A 23,785-nucleotide genomic window follows, 5' to 3' on the forward strand; every position below is an offset into this window, starting at 1 on the left:
TGCAGGTGCCTGCATGGTAGACTCCTTAATTGAAATGAGATGAATCCCCTCCAAAAGGTGTTTGCAGGAGGCAGAGAGGCTGCACTGCTCTGGGATCAGCTTTTAAAGGGAATGGTTGGAAGATGAGCTCTGTCACTGCACCAGGGCTTTCTGCCTGCTGTATGACCCTTATGGAGCTGCCTTATGCATCAGATATTTGGGAGATCTGAGCGTATCCAGCTCTGCCATAAAAGGGATTTCACGGAGCGTGTCTCCATCGTGCCTGTGGGGTATTATCTGTATAACCCCTTTGGGCTGGATTATCTCCTTTACTGAAATCTGTTCCATATAAGGGGCTGGGAAAGGGCTGTGCTTCTCCATCTGCTCGTGCCTTGGAGTGGCGAAAGGACTCTGTGCCTGCAAGGACTTGGCTGCAGCCCCAAACCTCCCCATGCCGAGAGGGCTGGAGCAGTTGGCATGGGAGCTTGTTCTGTCTGTGATTTGCCACCCTCCAAAGTTCTTCACTAGCTGGGTAATTTGGTTAGATAATGGTCTTTAGTGCCAGGTAGGTGATGCCCAAATGCTGGTGCAAGGTATGGAATCAGCTCTCAAACGTCATCCCTGGGAGAAATCAACACCCAAACCTTGTGCCAGCATCCAGGAAAGTGTGGTTGGTTTTGTAGCCATGGAACAGCTACAATTCATTTTATTTGCAGCAAATGCACTGTCTAATCTCCTTTGTAAGTACTAAGATCCAGTAGCTGTAGGTAAGATTGATGTACCACAGCAAAGGAGAGACTATGAGAAGCAAAAGGGTTTTCCACCCATTCCTGGGATGCATAATAATAAGTTCATGGCACAAAACAACCCATGGTCAAATCAACTTTCGCATCCCCCCATGAGTATGTGGCTTGTTTTGTATATGAGTGATTCTTTACAGAATTTTACTCCCATAAAAGCTTTTCTTTCCTCATTTTGTACCTGTGCCAAATGGCAAGGAAAGCCAGAGGCAATTAAAATAAATATGGCTTGAATTACAGGCCTGTTCCCACAAGACCATGTGGTAAGTAAACAGGTTAAGATGTGCAACAAGGAAAAGTAGATGCTGTAGAGAGGCCACTTTCTCAGAATTGGCATTGGCCCTGGCTTTCTTGTGCTCACCCCTCTCCTTGTGAGCCAGGGTCTCTCCAGTACCATTCCATGCAAAGTGGATGAAAAGGGCTGCACCTCCCTTCAGTGCCTGGACCCCACCATCCTGCAGTGTGGAGTCATGTCTGCTAAAAGGCCAAGTTTTACCTCGCCAGCTCAAATTCCAGCACCTAATTCTAAAATGTTTTTTTCTATGGGTGAAAGCAAGTAAAGAGCTTCATGCTCCCAAAGCAAAGAGAGTAAGAACATCAAAATACTGAAGGATGGGGGGAAATGAAAAAAGGTTCTCTGTCTTAGACCTCTGCTGTCACATCAGATCAGGGAAGGCAGAAAAGGTCAGAATATTTATTATTTCAGTAGCGCATTTCCTCTGGTGAACTCTTGTTAGTGCCACCTTCTTCACTGTGATAAGATAAAAGGATTGGGATTTGGGGAAATACTGTACCTTTCACTAGCACTGAGGATGGCATGGTCCAAGTGCAAGCTCAGTCACATTCAAAGGGACACCTTCGAGGTGTATTGTAGATACAAAAATGCTGCTAGCAAGGATTTTCTTGCTATTTTCTAAGCCCTTGAGAGACTTTTCTCTCTCACAGAAGAGGTAGCTGAGTTCTGTAAACAACCAAACACCTGCAACCTTGAAAAGTCTTGTTTCTAGTACAGTAGAAAAATATTTTGACAATGGATGTTTTAGGATTTTAGCCAATCCACGCAGGGGGTGGCTGATCCTTTGTCCAATTAGACTATGAAGAAAAAAGTCTATAAAAGAATTTGTAAAATAATTAAATAAATCAATCTTGCTGCACAATTCCTGCCTGCTGGATCTTCTCTCCTCCTCCCTATGGCTGTGGGACATGGTGTTATACCCTAGGGTTGTGGTAATAGTGTACCAAATCTTTCCATTTGTTTTGACACAAATTTGAGAAGGAAATTGAAGAAATGCTGTATGCAGAGTGACCCCAATGCAAGTGCTGATCAGGAAAGTATTAATGTGTGTGGTCTGGTCTCTAGAGTAGGGCATGAGGCTCCCTCAAAAGGTCAAGGAGAGAGAAATCATCTGGACATCACTGTGGTGCCTCTCTGTCTTATGACAAATTTCTGTTCCACATAATCTCAGTTCTTTACACTGTGGTGACTAATATGTTAAACCTCATACTCAGCCCTTTTCCATGAAATTCTGGGCTAATCTGTGCTTTTGCATTACATTTCTGGCAACTGGGATGAACATGGCCAGATCTTGACACCACCATGGGTTTGAGTCACAGGGACACAATCACCAGGGAAAATGATGCCCCAGCAGAAAGCTTGAAACAAAGTCACACTTCAATATCTTTAGATTGTTTGATGTCCTCAAAAGCTGGGGCTTGGTCCACATCCCTTATGCTGATTGCTCTGGCATAAAACTGTTTGAATGGATAACTGGTAATTCCCTTTTTTTCTTTTTGATGTTGGCAACACGATTTTGAAAACTAGGAAAAAATGGTGCCTTTGCAATGGTGTCTGCACTTCCTTGAGCTGGGGGAGATTAGGAGAAAGAGAAATCTTTCTTGTTTCACTGTCAAAGAAAATTAACCAGAGAGCCTAATTTGAAAATTCCATCTACAATGATGCTATTTTAACAACTCTTGCCATTTTTTCCTTAAGGAAATGCTTATTAGAATTTTGCCTTCATTGTCATATCCCCGTGTTCCATAGAGGAATGAGTTTCTGGGTAGGACATGTTGAGAAACCTGCTGCAAGGCAGAGGGGAGAGGTAGCAGGAGGAACAAGGTGACTTTTTTGGTCTTGCTCTGCATTTTACACTGCAGAGAAGAACATCCCAGACTTTAATCACAACCTCCACATTGAGTCAAAGTGAAAAAGTGACCTTATAAACAGGACAACTTGCGGTTGCAAGGCCTCAGGTCAGGGCTTTTTACCTTTTATGTTTCCATTGCACTCCCACTTAACACTCTTCCTTCTGCAGGTGAACCTTCTATGCACACTTTTGACCCGGTATTTGCTGGTGTCAAACACCTACAAAGCAAGATCTGCCAAAGCTGGTGCAGGTGACACACTGCAAAGATCCAGCTGAATTCTTCAGTCTTGTGACCAGTGACAGGACTCGAGGGAATGACACAACGCTGAGACAGGGAGGTTTAGGTTAAATATCAAGAAAAAGTTTTTCACCCAGAGGGTGATTGGGAACTGGAACCCAGGGCAGTGGTCACAGCACCAAGCCTGACAGAGTTCAAGAAGAATTTGGACAACGCTCTCAGGGACATAGTGGGATTTTTGGGGTGTCCTGTGCAGGGCCAGGAGCTGGACTCCATGATCCTAATGGATCCCTTCCAACTCAGCATATTCTGGGAACAGAGAAGGAAAGAGGGAACATGTGAGTATCTGAGTTAGAGCTGTTTCAAATCTTAGCACAGACCACAAATTTGGACAGCTAGGAAGGGGTGAATGGGGTCAAAAACAGTGAGAGCTATAGCTTAAATAGACAAATAAATGTAACAGCACTACTGACCTGGTTTTCCTTGCCAGATCTCATTGCTCATTGGGAACAGTCAGTAATGTTAAGTATTTATGATACATACATCAATTTATGAGCCTTTCTCCACCCATGCTGCTGTGCCAGAGATGTTTAAAACTTTTGCTTACAGGGGAAATTTGTCCTGAAAGGGAATTTGTGAGCTGGTCAACAGATGCTCTAGGTCTGACCCCCCATAAATTGGTTGCAGTATTATTGGGGGTATAAACAGCAATAATGCAATTTCTCTTAACCCAGTGCAAAAAATAGTGCAATATTTTTCTGGCCTAAGAGGTCAGACTGTCCTCACCTGGTTCCCTGCTTTGGCAAAATGGTCTGGCTTAGCCCTGTACCAAACATGGGTGATGGATCAAGTTGTTCCAGGCTGCTCTTTAGGGACCCATCTCATCTCAACACTGTCCCTACACACTCTTCTTCCAGTCCAGCAAGAAGAAAGGAATAATCCCCCAGGAGCACAGGTCTGTCCAAGGCATAAACAGTGTGAACTTGTTGTCGATACAGCCCTGTATGATCTGGGGGGGAAAAAACTTTTGCACATGGCAAATCCTGTTCCTGTGATTAATGCTCTTATTTTACCATATTTGCCCTTTTTAATGATTATTTTATACTGAGCCCTACAGTTCTCTTGTAATCAGTCTCTAGGTCAGTTGTGGGTCATGTGTGGGTGAACACAGATTGCCCCGAGCATCAGCCATGCCTCCTACAACAGGGGCAAAACTGGGGAGGATGGGCACCAACTAGAATTGTCATTATCATGACTGAATGAGCAGGAACAACCCTCTGAAGAGGGTGGAAAACATTGATTTTTACCTGATTTATTGCTATTTATGCACATGCTTATCCTGTCTCCCGGAAATGGATACCAAGGCTTCAGCTGATCTACTCATGTGAGTTAAGTACTTCAGAATGTGCAGGCTTTGGGCCTAAATCCATGAGAGAAAGCATCTTGCTGCATGCCTTGAATTTATCTAGACCAGAAACCTTTATTTCAGCTTGAAACTTTGCAGACCCTCTGCCTGTGCTTTCATAAGAGGATGACCTTAAGCCCCCAACATATTCTGCTGAAATGTGATTTAAAGTTCTGGCAGAAAGGCAAAACTACTTCTTTTTTTTTTTTTTTTTCCCTCAAGAAAATCACAATAAACAAACATAAGCTCCTGCCTTTCTCTGGCTCTTTACTTCTGCTAGTAAATGGATTCCTCGGTCAGACAGGTAAGACACAATTGAATTTGTGAGCCTAATGCATATCAGTTCATGCACCCTAGATTAGCTCCCAAAACTGCACATCGCACCATCTGTCATGAATAGGTGGAGGGCAAATGGCAAAAGAAAATCTGCCTTGCCACACAGAAGAAAATCATTAGCACTGGAAAGGGTGCTGTTACCTGAAAAAAAAGGCAACACGTGCCTCAGGGAATGAGAGCTCATTAGAGTGCTTGTCTCTGTTTCCTTTATTGTTAACCTTCATGGGTAAACGTAAGCCCAAATGTTCATTTAAAGGATTTTAATGCTCAGTCACATATAACTTTCAAGCACTTCCTGGATGTCTGTCCTTGCCACAAGCTGGATTTTCTCCTTCACAGCATTTGGGCTTTCCCTCCATATTGCTCCATATCTCAGCCTGTGGAACTCTGTAACAGCCTCTCTATGAAAATGCTTCATTTTCTCAGTCCACCCCCTCACAAAGCATCACCAGAAGCCATCAGCTTCCTCCCAGAGCTGGTCCTCATCGTGGTGCAGTGCAAGGAACAGGCCAGGCTTTGCCAAGCAGGTTTCAAAACAATCTGTACAACCAAGGGTCCAAATTACATCAGTCAGGCATTTGTTACACATCACCACGTTCCCCAGTATTTCCCCTAATTCCAGGCTGACTCAAACACTTGTGTGAATGGGCTGTGCCTTCAGTGAGGTTTGGACTACGGTCCTTCCATACGATACAGGGGTGCCGCCATGCCAAAATCCCCATTTTATTTCTACTCATCAGCCTAGAGGAGCATCCCCTTTTCATTTGAATGATTCAATTACAAACTTCTCCAGTGCTCACTCTGTAATGAATTCCTTGATCAGAAATACTCGAGACGTTGCTAGTCCTGGGTATAATTGAATCTTTGTTCTGTGACTCGAACCTGCTATCAATACTTATTGAAGAACTGAACACACACTTGTCCACTGAGTGCTTAGAACTGACTCAGGTTATTATGTTGTGGTTGATTTACAACAAAACCGTCTGAATTATGAACTGCGTGAGGAAGAGCTAATTGAATTTGAAACATTGTGGCTGATGGTACTTCAGACTGTGATTAATACCAAGTCAGAAGTCTTCCCCAGGGATGTTGGCATCAAGAGATGTTCAACAGGTCCACAGGCAAGTTTTATAGTGGGACGAGACTTTTATTGCCAAAATGGGATTTATCCTTTTAGAGGTGGATAATCCACAAGTTAAACCTGTATGAGCTGCAAAAAAATCACAATAGGAAAATTGTTGAATGGCTAGAGAATTAAGAAAAACAATAAAATCCTGCATCAGACTCATTTTCTTCCATTGCATTTTAGCTCTCAAATTCATGGACACAGTTTTAACCAGGTGCCTACCAGCAGCCCAAACTTGAATATTTAGATGCCAGGAGCAAGTTTGCTGCTATTGCTACTGCTCAGCAAACACTAAACTCTCAAAGTACATTAATTGAACCTAATAAATAGTTGGTGGAGAGGGACAAGTTCCTCCAGAGTCTGATTCATCCCACTTATCTGAGATATCTAATTTAAGAGGGGATGAATTGTCCTTTGTGAGGCACCCATGTCTCATCAGAGACTGCAAATGGATCTTTTTGCACCTAACCTTGAGAGAAGTTATATTAAAGGAAATACTGCCTGGAATGACCAACTGAGACAGGAGATAACCTCTTGTTCAGTCTGTGTGACCAGTCTTTGCTCCTGTTTTTCCTGCTGCACACATATATCTTCCTCCCAGTGATAAGACCTGGGTGTATATTGTCTGGTCCAGCAATGCAGAGAACAGGAAAAATACAGAGGCACATGAGATGCAAGATTAATAACCTTCAACTTCAGGCATTTGCCATTCAGGCTCCTGCACCTCATCAGGCTTAGCTCTTGTTGCAGTCAGTGTGCAGAGAAACACTCATTTCAGGGACATGATTCATCTGACCAGCTTTAGAGGACAAGGTGGATGCACACTTCCAACTGCCAAACTCCATGGTCTATAAGAAAAACAAATAACTCATAAATGGGTGTTTTCAGCAGTTTAAGATGTTCCATCATGTGAGAAACAATTTTATAGTCATTGCAACTGGTGACTGGGATAGACCCAAATCACAGGCCAGAGCAGGAAAGCTTTGGGTGGCTGCTCCTTGAACAAGAGAGCTATTGATAGGTCCAGGATGAGGAATCATAACTGTTTGAGTAATGCACTTGATGTCACACATTTATTTTTAAGGTCCTTCTGAAAACATCTTCATGAGGTTGCTTCCCTCAGCACACTTTAGTCCCTCCTCAAACAGGTGATAGGTGAGATACTTTCTTTCACTCGTTTATTTTGTGTCTGTTACTCTAAAAAGAAGACAGCTTTTAGGGGAAGGGAGGCTTTTGCTCTGATTCTGGCTCCCAGAAGTTCAACACTCAGGAAAGATAAATTTTCAAGGTTTCTTTCAGCTCTGTTTTTTTATGAATAGCTGATTTCTACTTTCTATCAAAAGGCACATTTGTCATTGACTTATTGCACACAGTTGTCAAGTTTACAAGGTCTGTTCCTACTGGTTTTGGTGTTAGCAAAAATAGTTCCTAACTCCAGAAGAGTCATTGTTGTTTGTGGGCAGCTTTAAAGGATGTGTTTGTATTTCTTGCTGAATTAAAAGCTGCAGACATGGAAGCACAGCAAAATTTGAGTCCTTAACCAATCTTGCTTCTACAAATACATAAACCAGATGTTCTTGTGATTTCTTAGCTGACATATATTCACTTCAGTGGACTTAAAGGGATTTCCTGGGTGGATAAGGATTTAAGCCATTAACCCTGGTCATTCCCTCCTCCCAGCTTTCCAAAGTATCAGTTGTCCTCAGTGCCTGTCTCCTTGAACCCCTCTGTGTGGCACCCTGTTCACCTCTGATCAGCTTTTCCAGCTAGACATTTTGGTGACTCTTACTGCAATACTTGTGTAGATGGCAAAATATATAATAAATATTTTATTCTCCAAGAACCCCATCATGAGAGCATCGTCATGTGCCTGGGGAGGGGTTTGCCATGCAGTGTTTCTGCCTTGCCTGGCTGTTAAAAACAAATTCTGAGCTTGCTGTACATGGGATGACAGATGCCTTTTCTTTTCAAATAACACTATTACAGTCCTGACTCAGGGTCCCCTTCGATTGTGAACTGATGCAGAGGAATGTGCCCATGTCTGCAGCCTCCATCACCATCAAAAGGGAAACTTCTCTCACTCTCTTATTAATCAGATTGTGATATTGGCATGAAAATTTGGTGATGGATTAACGTTAACCATTTTATGTGGGATCCCACCAGTGAATAGAAAAAAGTTCAGAATGAGACACAAGTTCAGGACAGAAATTTTGTGTCTGCTGCAAGAAAGCAAATATAGAAGAGTACATCCAGGTGAGGGGGAAAAGTGAGAATAAAGACAAGGGAGAATAAAAAAGGCAAGAAAATGCAGTGTTCTCAAATGGATTAACACTAGAACATTGAGCTCATGCCTCATCACAAATTTTCTGGTGAAGGTCACATTCTCCCACTGCTACAAACCACTGGCCAGAGTGGTGATCATTGTCTGCACTGTGGGATGAAGAAACCTTCCTTTAGCTTTGCCTACAGGATGTTAAATATAAATTCTGATCTTTCTCCACAGTCTCATTTGATGCTTCTTGACCAGACAATGATAGAAATAGTTTTCATTAATTTCCTAGACTAAACCACATCTATACTCTTTGGGTATTCCTGCAAATTCAGCCTCCCCCTCTCCCTCCAGGTTTCAAGTCCCTGTCTAAATGAACTGCACAAATGGAGTTTTCTCTCTGCCCATGAGCATCTGAGCCAGGCTTTGCAATAAGGCTGACAGGAGAGTAGACCTCTATTAAGAGAGGTGGCAGCAAAGAACAACAGAGTGATTAAATGCAAAATTGAAATCATAATGGAAATTGGGGCACTGAAAAGAAATTTTAATTAAGTAAGCAACTGCAAATCAAACAAATGTATTCATTATTTAATCAACTAGTGAGTGCAGAAATCTCAACTAATCAGGAAAGTCTCGGGGAGCAGATAAAGAAACAAATCAAGAAACCAATTTAAAAGCCATAAGAAAATAGCACGCATCCTCCCTACAAAAGACTGTTTGTCTGAGAAACAGAAGTGAAGCTTCTTTTTTTTCCCCAAACATCATATTTCTTATCTTTGTAAGGCTCTATTTTTTCTTTTTTTTTTTGCTGGATTTGAGATGCTATTTTCTTGCATAGTTGCTTTTAATCTGTTCCGTCACAGAAAGATTGACTGTAAAGTGATGTATTTCTTCGCCTACTTCCACCCATTTTTCACCTGCTGCACAGACCCCTTGAGGTATCACAATAAATGAGTTTTTACAAAGGTAGATAAAACACTGGGTACCCCGAGCTACTGCTCAGCTCCATGTAAGAAGTGGGATGTTGGCAGTGCAGAGCACACAGGAGAGGTGGCTGGGCTGTTTCACACACATGAGCAGGGCCAGCAGAGGAATATGATGATTTATTAACCAGAGCTTTGCCAAAAATCTGCCAACTTGCCCCTGCTTAAGGGAAAGAAGGCATGCTGAGCACCTCGTCTGTATGGTCCAGAGGAGGGACATGAAGGTGGTCAGAGGACTGGAGCACTCTCCTAGGAGGAAAGGCTTGAGAGAGCTGGGGTAGTTCAGCCTGGAGAGGAGAAGGCTCTGGGGAGACCTTAAAGCCCTTTCCAGTGCCAGAAGAGGCGACAAGAGAGCTGGAGAGGGACTTTGGACAAGGGCATGGAGTGACAATGGGGAATGGCTTTAAACTGGAAGAGGGGAGATTTAGAAGAGATACTAGGAAAAAATTCTTTACAATGAGGGTGGTGAGGCCCTGGCACAGGTTTCCCAGAGAAGCTGTGGCTGCCCCTGGATCCCTGGAATTGTCCAAGGCCAGGCTGGACGGGGCTTTGAGCAACTTGGGATAGTGGGAGGTGTCCATGGCAGAGGAGTTGTAATGAGATGATCTGTAAGGTCCCTTCCAACCCAAGCCATTTTGTGCTTCTGTGATTCAGACCTGCATAAGTCTGTGCCCCTGGGTATCTTTCCACCCTAAATTTTTTCTGCCTGACCCGTGTGAGTACCAGAGCAGGTATCCATCATTTACTTCAGTGAACTCCTTGCAAAGTCAGCAAACAGCTCAGCATGAGCCCTTTCAAGCCTCAGAGCTACGTCAGGGTAACCAAATGAGTCACAAGCAGCCATGTAATTACTTTTCCAGGCTTCCTTACTTAAGAATGTGGATCTGTGTACAAAAGCACAAATCCAGAGAGAATTTGCCATCATACCTTGTGTGTGTAGACATGTTTGCACTCAAAGCAGTTGGATAGGGGCAGGAGATAACTTAAAGAATAGTACAAACAAATCATTTACTGCACCGTCTCGTAAGTATAGCCTGTCTACAGTCTAATAAAAATCACATATTTAATTAGTGGCTTCATTCAGCATTGTGTGAACAGTGATTCACTAAGCCAAGCCAGAGGAAATGGGTAAAAAATAGACCTCCTTGCATGAGGTATCTGAGAAAAAGAAAAAAAAAAAGCTATTTTATTCTAAGAGTAAAAATCATCTGCTTAACAAAGATACGTGAGAAAACATGGTGGGGATTTTGAAACACCAGTGTAGCAACCTCTTATATAGAATAATTGGAAATTGAGTCTATCTTTGCACCAAAGGGAAAGGAGTCTGATTTCATAGCCAGACTCAGGGTCTGGGACACCAAATATCTGGTTTCTTATCCTTTCTCCGTAGCTGGAGCACAGTGCAAACACTTTTTGTATTTCTGTTTGTCTGCATTATTTTGTTGCTCCTACTGCCAAAAGGGCCGAGCACTTCACACTCGTAGCATTTTTCACCTCACCACACCTCTCCCACATCACACTGTGCAGATGAAAGTGCACATCCCTTCCTCTGCACTGAAGTCCCAATGGCCTAAACGCTGCTTGGGGCTCCAAGGTGAAAACCCCTTGTTCTGCAAGGGCAAGGCTCAGGAGGATCTCAAGCTCAGAGCTGCTAATGTCCTTTGAAATTAACATTTTCAAGTACTTAAAGGTCTGACTATAACACTTCCCAACACACCCATCTTGGGAGAACCAGATATCCCAGAACCTTGCTCATTCCTCAAGCTGATCATATGGCAAAATTAGGAGCTACCAGGTGCAGTTTGGGCTGCAGATGTGCTTGGAAGATGCTTGCAAAATCATACTTTTCCCTCTCCAATATTTAACAGTTCCCCACTCTCCTCCTGAAGGTCTACAGCTGAGGAAGCCTCTTTATTTATGGAAGCATAAATTTAGTTCTGCTTCCAACAATAGGAGTTGAATCTCCCTTGGTGAAGGGGGTCAGAACAAAATGATCTTTAAGGTCCCTTCTAACCCAAACCATTAATGATTCTATGAGAACCAATTTCCTGGGCTCTGTGGCCACAGAATCATAGGGCATGCTGAAGGGGTGACGTGTGCTTCATTCCCTGGTGTTGATGCAATGTTGGTCTTTGAAATAATTAAATTATAATTGGGCTGGGCTGGGAGGAAAGGAGAAGTGTGATTCTATAGCTTCATGATTAGGGTGCTCCTCTAGGAGGAAGGGTAGCTGACTTCCAGTCCACTTAATATCTTACTGCTTAATAAATAAAAGCTTTGCTTTTGTCCAGTTTTGCTGTCAGTTTGGTCTCCAGCATGGGAGAGCAGAAGTGTTGCAAGCCCAAATGGATGCCTACCACTTCTGTCTCTGGAGGGTCCATGGAAGCATGTGCCCATCAGGAGCTCATGGACAGTCCTAGGGAAGTCCAACTCAAATTTCACATGTTTGGTTTTTGTTTTTTTTTCCTGAATCAGAGTTGATTTTTCTTAAACTGCAGAAATCACAACAGAAAAGTAATTTTATATGGGTGTCATGCTGCTGCCTAACGCTGCTCAGAGCAGTCTCAGCACACAGGCTGTATTCCAGTGTCTCAGTTCGAGCATTATTCAAATTCATGGTCAGGATAGAGCATCCCTGTGCCCTGCAAGCTGCAACTGCTCCCACAGCCAGAGGATTGCACACGTGCTCTGGTGCTGCTTCACCGCCACCAGCCAGCATCCCAGAGCATCTCCTGCTCCCTCTTAACCACATTAGCGGGAGGTAATGACGTTGTTTGGATCGAAAGGAAGCAGCAAATTGGATTGTGACCCCCTGGCAGGATGGGTGTGATGGGTGTGCTGTCAGCCAGCACACGCACACGGCCCCACGCACATGCCCACGGAGTGACCTGTCCTGGCACACACACCAGGGCTGGGCTCTGCAAACACACTCCCTATTAATTAGGCAGAGATCAGAAACAAGCCTCTTAGTCTACTACGGGAGGTAATGCCACTGGGAGCTAAAAATAAATCTATCGCTGGAAACTGGATGTATAAGACTGGTTTTAAGGAGGGTGAGGTAATTTTTAGGTTACATCATGCAGCCATGTTGCATCCTGTTTGATATACTATGAGAGCATATAACAATTTCAGCTCTGCTCTAGGACCATATTTGTGTGTGCAATCTCAGGAAAGAGGATAGAAATCTTTCTGTGCCCAGAAAGCTGCTTTATGAACTTCTCCATCCTACAGCAAAGGAAGCATTATTATCCCCAGAAAATCCATCTCCCCATCATCCCTGCTTATATGTGGAGTTGGAGGTCAGAATTGTGCTTGCTGGAGGGAAATCCCAGTCAGCACACATCTAATTATTCTCCTGTCTTCCAGATCCCACACAGCAGTTCCTGATAAAAGAATAGACAGGAAAAGTGGAATCAGTTGCAGTCTGGCTTATGATTTTACATTATTAAGCCATTGGGGACTGCCAGACAAGCTGAGAGCTTAGTGAACTGAACTCTCTAAGACCTGCTAAGTACTCAGGAGGCACTATGCAAACCCACAAAACAGGAGCATTAATCATCAGGCAGACTTGTCAGGATACTCAATACATGAGTGACAGATGAGAATGGAGTGGAAAAGAGAAGAGGCAAGGGTAAAAAGTAAGAATTAGGAGCTTTCCACAAACCCCTCCTCAAAATGGCACAGTTCTTCAGAACTTTTCTCCTTTTTTATTTTTGAGGAAACCTTTGTTTTTCATTTCATCCATGCTTTAGCACTGATTTCACTGGAATTACTCCAGATTTACTGCGATCTAGCTGCACAGCATTGGCTCTTTATAATAATGTGCCTCATTAGTAGCTACTTACAGTGTAACTGAATTATAGCACATCTAGTTCTGGGCAGTTGCTGGAAAATGGGGCACTGACGTGACACCTAATAAAGTACTTGTTAGTGCCTTCTGGGAGTTACAGTGTTGTATTATTTACGAAGTGCCATTGTGTTTTAAAGACAGAAGACCAGATGTTAAAATCTGTTTTATTTGCACACTGTCACCAAGGATTAAATCTATTGTCTTGGCTGAGAATATCCCAATCTATGCAATGCATATGTTGGCATGGAGCATCCCTGGAGGCACGTATTCCAACACCATCTTTGGAGACAGAGCGGTTCAAAGGGGATGTGGCCTGGTGTGAGCACTGAGCCAGATGTTGAAAACTTGTGCAAAAATAAGTAGGGGATTACGTTCTTCCCAGATCTGACTTCCCACGAAGCTTTTTTGGTGATAACTGGTGCAGCACTCCTGCTAGCTGAAGAGTGCTTTTGGACAGCAGGACACCTCCTAAACAATAGTTACCCTTTGGGACTTTCAGGAACAAACGGATTCCTGTCAGGTTTGGTTTTTTCCCTAAGAAGCAAACCTTTGTATACAAGCTCTGCAGTAAAAGAGGCCTCTGCTGTGAGAAAATAAATGCAGTGTACACTTCCATCTCCACAGCAGCCACAGCCACACTTGCTGCTCCCGATGCTTAGTGCCTGAGGGCAGCACGCTGCCTGGAGTCCCGAGCACGTAGTCAGAGGTGTCTCCTGCCACGTAGGAAGTGTAGCCTGGTCCTGCCCCGAGGCTCTGCCACCAGGCTTCTGCAGCTCCCACCCAGCTGTCACATCACAGTGCTCACCGAGTGCTGCTGTGCAGCGCTCCAGAGCCCTCCCTGCCCAGTGTCCCATGAAGGAGAGCCACGCCGAGCTCACTGGCAGCAGAGCAGGAGCCTTTCTTGGGGGGAAAAGAAAAATAAAAAAAAAAATTTTAAAAAGTGGATTTGGGAGCTCTGAGGACATTCTCCTCCTTGAACTAAAGGGGATCCAGCTTTTATGAAACCCACGTGTTGGTGAAGCAGCTCTCTTGCCAGGCTGGTGCCCAAAGTGGGGCTCTTGTGAGCTCCCACACATCCTCAGCCATGGGGCCCATTGCTCCCCTGGGCTTATCTCCAGCTCTGAATATCAAATTTGGTGAAGTCACTCCAGTGGAGAGATTTTCCTTTCTTTTGTCACCAACACATAGATGCAAGACATATCTTGCCGTCGAAAATGCAGTGTTTTTCAAAGTACTTTCCCGAGGTGATTTGAGCATTCCTGGTGCCTTCCCAACAGGTGTGACCAGCAGTGTCCGATGGTGTGAGCTGCTGTAAGCAGCCATGGCAGCCCCAGGAACACAGAGGTTGTGCTACAGATCTTGGAATTACCCTGTCTGAAGCTTTGCTGAATTTTTGAAGAACACCTGAAGTGGAAGCTTGACTGAACACAAATGTTGACCTAATTAAAATAAGCACTTCCCTAGAAAGTGGGCTTGTTCTTGAGCTTTTCAGAGTAGTCTGGGACTTATTCTTTGCTTGAGTCCTGCCTGTACAGTGCTCCACAATCTGCTCTTCCCACTGGCCTCCATCTTCCCACTGCCCCAGTGTTTTCCCCATGAAAGGGAAAACAATTTGTCCCATGAAAGTGCCACTGACCCCCTCACCACCCTGCAGCAAAGCCCCCAAGGCCCTCCAAGTCATCATCGCTCTCTGAATTCATGCTGAGGACTCCAGGGATTTTAAAAGATAGAAGTTTTGCTAAAATTATTCCACAGGCAAAAGGTTTTAGTTCATTTTCTAGAAAGAACGACTTTAAATTGTGAAATGCTTAAAACCCAAGGTTGCTTTTGCTTCCACTACACTGAAGGAAGGCAAACTAGAAATCCTGAGATGGATTTACTGAAAAAGTTAATTCCTCTACAGGAGGCCACTGGGCTAAGATCTGCCTTTGAAGTATTTCCTACAGAAACCCAAAGGGGTGTGGAGGGGGCGAGGTTTTTGACAGGATTTCATGGTGGAAACCTCCGAAGCTATGAAGGTAATTAGGATGGTGAAGGCTGGGGAGGGTGTGAGGGTGATAGGACAGATGTGTGCTAATGTCTTCTCAAACAGTTCCATGGGTGAAGGGATGGGCATTGGCATCTTTGTAATGGGGCTTAATGTCTCTACCAACTTCAAGCAGCAGGTTTGTTGCAGAACCCAGACAGCTTTACTCCTGAAACAAACGGGGCCGCACAAGCCTGGACTTCTGAACTTTGGGGGAAAAGGGCAGGTCTAAGGGACATATGTGGTAGGCTGTTTGGGAAGGCTGCACCTTCCTGGTACCTCAGCAATGGGGAAAGGAGGAGGGCAGTATGCAGCCAGGAGTTTAGGATTAAAGGAGGCTGCATCCTCCAAAACCTCGAGAGAGAAAACCCCGCAGGGGTATGCCCCAGTGGAGTGTCTCCCTTTATCTGAATAAAGTTGCAGGACTCCTCTGTCTCCTTTATGGACACTGGCTTTTCATAGCAGAATTTTCCATACAAGGGCAATGTTCCTCTTGAACAAAAAGGCTGGAGCTCCAGGCAGCCATCCCCCAGCACCGGGGCAGCAGTGGGCTTGTGCAGGGACATGGAGTGGCACAGGACCTCTGATGAGCTTTGGATAGGACCAAAATCAGCTTGTGTTGCAAAATGTCCCAAGAGAAATGCTCTGTAAAAATGATTGCTTTCCTATAACTCTTCAAATCTTTAACAAAACAAATCCCACGTGGGGTGAACTTAAGAATGCATTGTTCTCCCACTGTGGAGAGCCCTGGGAGTTTAAGAGGTTTGGGACCTGGTCCCAGCTATGCTCCATGAAGGTGGGATGGTCATTTTCTATTCAGGAGAGATGGAAGTGGTAAATAAGCTTTTTACAATGAAAAGAACTGAGTTGCAAGACTGATCAGAGGAACATGTGAGGCTCATCAGAATTATACCATGCAAGAAGAGCCTGGCTTTAGGACTGGATCCAGAGCAGAAACCTGTGCACTAGTGCTGGAAGAGTGCTGTGTGTTTAAGAAAAATCTGGGGGAAAAAAATATTATTTTATGTATTGTTATTTGTATAATATTTATTTTATATAATTACATATTAACCATAATTTATAATATCATTCTAGTTAGAGTGAATGATTAATTATAATTGTATATTGATATATAATATGTAATTGTATAATATATATTAAAATATTAATTACACTATTTATTTATTATTAGAAATATTTAGAAAAAATTAGGAAAAATAATAGAGAAAGTTTGAGGCACTGATTGGAGGAGAGAGCCTGGAAGAGGAGACGTGATCTTATTTGGTTCCCAAAGCACTGAGGAACCAAATTAGGATTACAGACAGTTCCCATCCCTTCTGGAAGCAACCTGTGGACCCCACAGCATTCAGTAGCTGCTTGACTGAAACTGGGGGACACTAATTCCCACCCTTCAATGAGAGCAGTGCCGTGACTCTGGTGGGTAGCAAAGGCTTTCTCAGAGATAATTTTGCATTTCTCAGTGGTTAAACAGTGTGGCTGTGTCACACATCCCTTTACACGCCACCTGCTGCAGTGTTGTCCTCCCAAATCCTGCTCAGCTCAGAGCTGGGATGTTCAATGAGCTGTTTGAGTGCACCACGGGCAGGGAGTGCATTTCTCCTCCGCAGAAAGCTCATAAGGACCTTGTAAACTCTGTGGGATAAACTAAACCTTGACTCAGCTCCAGTGGCCCAATGAAGCTAAAGCAAGGATGAATTTAATCACAGGATGGTTAGTACTGAGTGGCAGAAGAGTCTCCCTGTGCTGTGTTTACCATAATGTGAAAAGCAGCTGGTGCTGCAGAGGGGGAGCTGCCTCTTGCAGGTAACACTAAAGAGATGCTTAGGAAAGATTTATGTACTCCCTGTTCAAATGGATCCAGACTACAGTGGTCTCTATAGGCACACACAAAGTGTTTCTGTAGGAACAGCACTTCAGAGCAGTGATATTTTTCCCCTGAGGGTACCAGCAGGAGTGTAAAGTTTATTGGTTTCCTAAAGCAGCCCTGTTTGTAGACACAAACTGAGTTTTAGTTTGGGAAAAGTTTTCCTTCAATTTTCCAATATGTTTCGCCTTAGAGAGTGTTTTGTCACAGGGAGCATCCGGATGAGGCGGATCTGAGCTGTGACCCTGGGAAAGCTCTGCTCTGGAGGGGATGAGCAGGAGCAGGGGGGCACAGGAAACACAGGGGGTATTGATTTCAGACTTGCAGGCTCCTGCCAAAGGGTCGGCTCCGAGGCTGTGAGTGCCCTGCCATGCCATTAGCCGGTGTCATTTCCCAGAAGCGAGGCTGTGCCGTGGTCTCCCCTTGCTAATCCGTGAGGCACACTGCCACGCTGTAGGTTTGTTTTGAGGTGGCGGGCAGGGGGGAGGCAGGGAGGAGATCAAATTATCCTCCTAGGCATGTACACAGGCACATTGCCCCCCTCCTGCCTCTCTGGGATCAGCTGCCTGCATACAGCTAACATTAAGGGAAACTTATAAAATGCAACCAGCAGGATTAACGTCGTGGGCACTTTTTCCCTTTCCAGAACCATGAGTGCCCCAGGGACAGCACCAAAGAGCTGAACCTGTGAGCAGCTGCCTCCTGTGAAGCCTATAACATTTGTGACTCAGCTTCTGACTGCTCAGTGCAGGGCAATTCCCCCAGCTGGGGAGAAAACCCACTGGGGCTCCCTGATGCAGGTGTCCCATGGGAGAAGCTGTGCCCCAGTCTCAAGGGGCTCCATGGGGACTTGTGGCAGTTTTTCAGAAGAGGTGAGCACTACAGCCACCCCCACAACATTCCCCAAACACATCCAAGCTGTCCTTTATCTCACCACCATCACCCCAAAGAGAACCCCACCGCCCTCACCCCAAGGAGAAGCACGGGGAGAACACCAGGGATGAACTTGAGTCGCTCGTGCTCCTAATGACGTTGTGTGTGCAAACACTGCCCTCTGCCTCCTGCAGAAAGGCTTTGTTGTCGGGTCGGGGATCTGATGGGTTTTTAATTTTCATCTCCTATGATTACAGAGATTCCTCCAGCCTGGCTGCATGCCACCACACAAAATGTTGAGAGCTAAACGCCAGCGTGCCCAGCTTGGCACTGGTAGTGCCAGCCCAAATATTCAGAGCCATGTGGTGAGTGGGCTGTAAAGTTCTTCAGCCCTACAATAAGGAAAACCGGGAGATTTTCTGAGATGTCTTATGGAAGGGAGAAATTTGGGCTTGTTTTGCCTTTTAGACTCATATTTTCCAGCATTTTTCTCCTAGGAGAAAGGTTAGGAACATTTTTGTTAGTTTTAACTACTCAAGGGAAGGGGAAAATAAAATGCCATCGGACCTAATACCCAACCAGAGTCACCTGGCCAGGGCTGATTCCCAGACTGTTCCTGGAGGACCAGCAGTGTAGATAAGCACAGCAAAGCCAAAGTTGAGCAAGGAGATGTGGGAGCAGAGCAATGAAATGATGTTTCCCAAAGTGACAGCTGGCCCAGGGCATGGCCAGAAGTCAAATCTGTGCCTCTGCCTAACCAGGACAGCAGGACAAAGTCCCCAAGCCTGCTTGGCTTGCAGGCTGTTCCCAGCTGGCCCCAGGAGGGTACATGAGCTGTGTCCCATTGTTGATGCCCCTGGACCTCTTGTGGGGTGCCCGTCACCCAGAAGTCATCTCTTCCCTTCAGCCCATGAAGGGCAGCACAAACAGCACCTCCCAGGGACTTCCAACAGAAGGGAGGTGCCTGGCTCCTATCACACTATGGAAAACCCCCTTGGCCTTTTATCTGGACCATGTATGGCCCCTGATAGCTGCAGTGTCAGGCTGGAGAGGCACAGAGGACAGGGAGGCAGCCAACCCAATCCTGTGAAGAGGAGAAAATGCACAGAGGTTGCACACAAACTGCTCACAGATGAGCCCGTAGGAGGGACCTGGATCTCCCAGGCACGGCCTGTCCTTCCCCAGACTTTGGTTTCTCCACAGAGGTGGCAGCTCTGCTCCCATTTCATGCTGTTTTGTCTCGGAGGATATCACAGGGAACACACCTCTAAAGAATGCATCCTTTTTTTTTTTTTTTTTTTTTTTTTTTCCCTTTCTGGTCAATAAAACTGCATTTTGACTTTAGGGTGAAGATTTGGATCAATTCTCATTTTCTACAAAATGATTCTCACTTATACACCAAGGAATAGAATTGAAAATGTAATCTATCTTGTTGAGAGGTAGAGTCAGGGTCATGAATATTAACCCCCAAGCGCCATTTAGTGTGTCTTTTCACATGCCAGCAAATAGCAAAGAACATCTTTGGATTGCTAAACAGTAATTTACTAAAAAATACAATCAGTTTTGCCCAGGCCTCTGAAGGAATCCTGCCACCAAGTCACTTTTTCTCCACAGTGTAAAAATAACTGAGAACAACCACTTTCAGCCACAATTTGCTAGCAAATACTGTTGCCAGATGAAAATCAGGATCCAGGTGACTTTGTCTCACAGAATTATGTTCTAGTATTGTCTATATAAATTGAAGCAGAACTGGACTCCTTTAATTAAACTATTTCACTTTCAGAATCCATAGGAAAAAAATTGAAAAATACGGAATAAAATGTTGTGAGTGTTCTCATTTAAGGCCAGGAAAACGTGACACTTTAAAATGACTCAGACTGATGAAGAGAAAATGAGGTGTAGCCGGGCCAACAGAGAAAGCTTTGATGAGACACTACTCAGATATTGCCTTTAGATTTATAATTTGGACTTTATGCTGCAAGCAGGGGTACTGGAGGCAGACATTTAATCCATCAGGTCACTTGGACAGTTGTTAGTGCTGCTCACCAGAGATGAGGCTCGTAAAGGAGGCCTGGGCTGAATAAATGGGAAATGTGATCCATCAGGGTGTGCAAGAAGTGCTGGAATTTGGGGGTGAGGAAGGAGAGTGTTGAAATCTTCCTTTACTGAAAGGGTGGTCAGGCACTGGAACAGGCTGCCAGGGAAATGGTGGAATGATCATCCCTGGAAATGTTCAGAAAATGTGCAGGTGAGGTGCTTGGGGACCTGGCTTAGTGGTGGATCTGGCAGTGCTGGTTTAATGGCTGGACTTGATGATCTCAGAGGTCTTTTCCAAACTTAATTATTCTATGAAATAGGACAAGACCTAGGAATGGCTCCTCCTGGTACAAAGAATTTGTGTCAGCACCAAGACACACCAATGGATCAGTTCTGCAAAAAGCATCTGGAATCTTATCTGGGAGTCAGGCTGATGGGCTCCCTTCTGTGAAATTCATTCAGAAATTGTCTGTCAGGGTTTTGACCAAGCACTTTATTCTCTTTAAACCAAGGAGTGGCTGCTTTCCATTGCTTTGTGCTTTCCATTTGGACTGATTACTTAAAGCAAGGAAAAAAATGTTACTCAGGAGGCTTCTGGTAATGGATGGCAGCAGTGATACTTCATGAATTGGGCTTGGGCATGTCTCAATATGCTGTTTCCAGGATCTGCATGGTAACACAGGGACTGTGATATACCACAGCAGTGATATGGGGGACAGGCAGGTAAATGATTTTCATTAAGACATCAAGGCTTCAATTCTTTGCAAAAAGAAATAAAAAACCCAAACAAAACCAAACAACTAACAAATGAAAACAAAAACCAAAACCCAACAAAAACAAACAGCAAACAAACAAACAAAAAACCCAACAACAACAAACCAAAGAAATAAACAAAAACTCAAAAAAAAAAAACCAACAAAAAAAAAACAAAAAAAACCCACCAGAAGGAAGGAAATTTCACAGTGGCACTGCAAACAAACTAGCCAAGCCAACAAAGAGAAGAACCTTTGGATTCCATTCAACTGATGCATAAAGAAGAAAACTTTGAAAACAACTCTACTGTCTTTTATCCTCAGCTCTGAGCTACATAGTAGCGGTCGTCTCTTAATTACTATTCTTTTATTTGGCACTTAAGTTCCTGTAGCACTTCAGAGAGTCCAGGATATCTTTGTTCCAGGGTCTAAAAACGCCAAATAAAAAACCCTCACAAGAGTTTCCAGGCTGAAGGAAAGAAAACATTTAATAACAGGTGCAATGGATTACTGGGAAATGATGAAGTGGTATCTGTCAGCATCGTGGCCATGATACTCATCCATCAGCCACTTAATTACTACCCAGGGCTCTCTTGCAGCAAAGGCAAGTTCAAAGGAGGGCAATGAGAGCACTTTACAGGTATTTCTAGGTGTCTCCAGGAAAACACAGAGTTGCTTATTCAAAAATTGTATTTGAGTGAGAAGGAGAAGGTGTGGAGAAGGTTAGAGCTGGGAATTAGAGGCAGAAAGAAACAGACAGGAGAGGTTTTGAAAACACAATCTGACTGCTCTGCCTGATGCAAAAGGAAGGCAAAGCAGGGGAAAGTTAAAAGCAGAGAGGTGTGCCAGCCAACACAAAGGGATGGGGAAATGGAGCGTAGGACTCTGCTTGCCAAAGGCCGGGGAAAATGCTGCTGCAAATTTGGATAATATAAATTTGGAGTAAACTTTTTCCTTTTTGGTCTGTGGGAGCATAAGAGAGGTTGTGCTGGACAGTAAGAAGAACAAACCAGAAAGAACAAGAAACAACCTGTGTGGGGAAAGATTGGAGGGGTAGAAGAAGATTCTTACTAAGGGCGTTGATAGGAACCCAGTTCATGCTGTCCGCAGAGGTTTGCCAGGGATGGAGTCAGCGGCTGAGTTTGGATACCCAAATGCCAGCGAGATAGCTCAGCCCCAAGAATCAGAGGAACATATCTGAACACCTTCCTGCCTCTTTCTGCCATCTCCACTCTCAGCAAGTGCATCTCTGTGGAACAAAAGCCGGCAGAGCTGCGAACGTGCCCAGGGCACAGGCGCCCGTGGGTGGGAGATGTGTGCACAAAACCACCCACCTCCAGCCCCTGCTGTGACACCCATGGGTGACCAGGAGAGGTGCCACCCAGCACAAAGACATCCCCCTCCCCACGTCCCTGGTGGCCGTGTCCCAGAGCAGTTGGTGTCAGCTTTTCCGCTCTCGCAACAGCTGCTCAAGTGCTGCTGTAGTACTTCAAAAGGGTCTGTCAGAGTGGCGCTCCGGCAGCCACCGAGCAAGCCACTGCTATCTATCTTCAGGGATAAGATAAGGCATCAAAGTGATTGATTCCCAGCTCTCCACGTCAAAGCAGAGTGTGGGGGCCGGTGACAGCCCACGCATCCCGCCCCATCCCGCAGGAGTGTGGTTGCATGTGGGGAGGGCTGTCAGATTCCCAAAGGCTTTTTTTTTTCTTTTTTTTTTCAACTTTATCTCCTTCCTGTTGGCAGCCAAGCTTAATTCGTGCTTTTGAAATAATTTCCTTACCTTTAAATAACAATAAGGAACACCCACGGAAAAATGTCTTGGTGCCCTGACAAGCAGATTTTCAATGGGAAATTGTGACCACCCAGCAGCAAAAAATGATCATTATAGGCACATAATCCGTTCTATCAGTCCACCAATCACCACAGCATGAAATGGTCCCATTAACACCCCCAAGACTTAATCATTCACCTTCCTCCAATACCCTGTCAAATAAACAGCTCATAGAAATGCCTGTTATTTTTCTGGGTGCAAAAGCCTGCCTGCTAGCCAGTGGAAAAATGAAGGAAAGTTGCAAAAAATAACTTTTCCCTGATTTATTTTAAATTTGCTAGCAGGTAGTTGTTGATGGTCTACTTGAGAAGCAGCTGTCAGGCTGTTTTGCCCTCCCTCTCCACTCTCCTTGTTGCCTAATACACATGGTATCATCCCCCCTCAGCAACACTGGGAGGAATACGTTTGTCACACTGAGAACCCAAAGAAAATAAGAACATCTCTTATCAGAGCTGAGTCACCCTGAGAAGGTGCTGGCTGATGGAAGATAGGAAGAGGTTTCTTTGAGGGACCTCTGAAAGCTCCTTATGGCCTGTTGTGAGGTATCCAGATAGGGGCTGCCACAAGGTGATCCAAGGCTGTGTTTAATACGTGGCTTTCAGAGATTTAACAGCAGAAAGGAAAATGCATTGTCCCTACTTCCCCCCAGAGCGACTTCTGGGCTGCCACAAAGTCCCAGGTTGATGGTTCTCCTGATTGATGGATATGCTCACCAGGGAGAACCCAGCTGGCTGTGTTGATATGGCATTTTTAGGGACTCTTGCAGGCTGGTTCATTCAGCCTAGAGAAGGGGGGATTGAGGGGAGATCTCATCATGGTCTGCAGCCTCCTCAGGAGGGGAAGCAGAGGGACCGGCACTGATCTCTGTGACCAGTGACAGAACCCAAGGGGACAGCATGAAGTTGTGTCATGGGAAGTTTTGGCTGGATGTTAGGGAAAGGTTCTTCACCCAGAGGGTGGTTGGACGCTGGAACAGGCTCCCCAGGACAGTGGTCACAGCACCAGCCTGACAGAGCTCAAGAAGTTTTTGGACAATGCTCTTGGGCAAATGGTGTGACTCTTGGGGTGTCCTGTCAGGGCCAGGAGCTGGACTCGATGATCCTTGTGGGTCCCTTCCAACTCAGCCTGTTCTGTGATTTTGCTGCTTGTGTGAAGGTCCCCAGCCAACATTTCTTTCACATCCTTCACACTGTGAAACCCCCATTCCTGGAGCCCACCCACAGACACATAGGAAGCCACAAAATTAGG

This window comes from Coloeus monedula, assembly GCF_965178545.1.
Source record: "Coloeus monedula genome assembly, chromosome: 1".
NCBI classification, from domain to species: domain Eukaryota; kingdom Metazoa; phylum Chordata; class Aves; order Passeriformes; family Corvidae; genus Coloeus; species Coloeus monedula.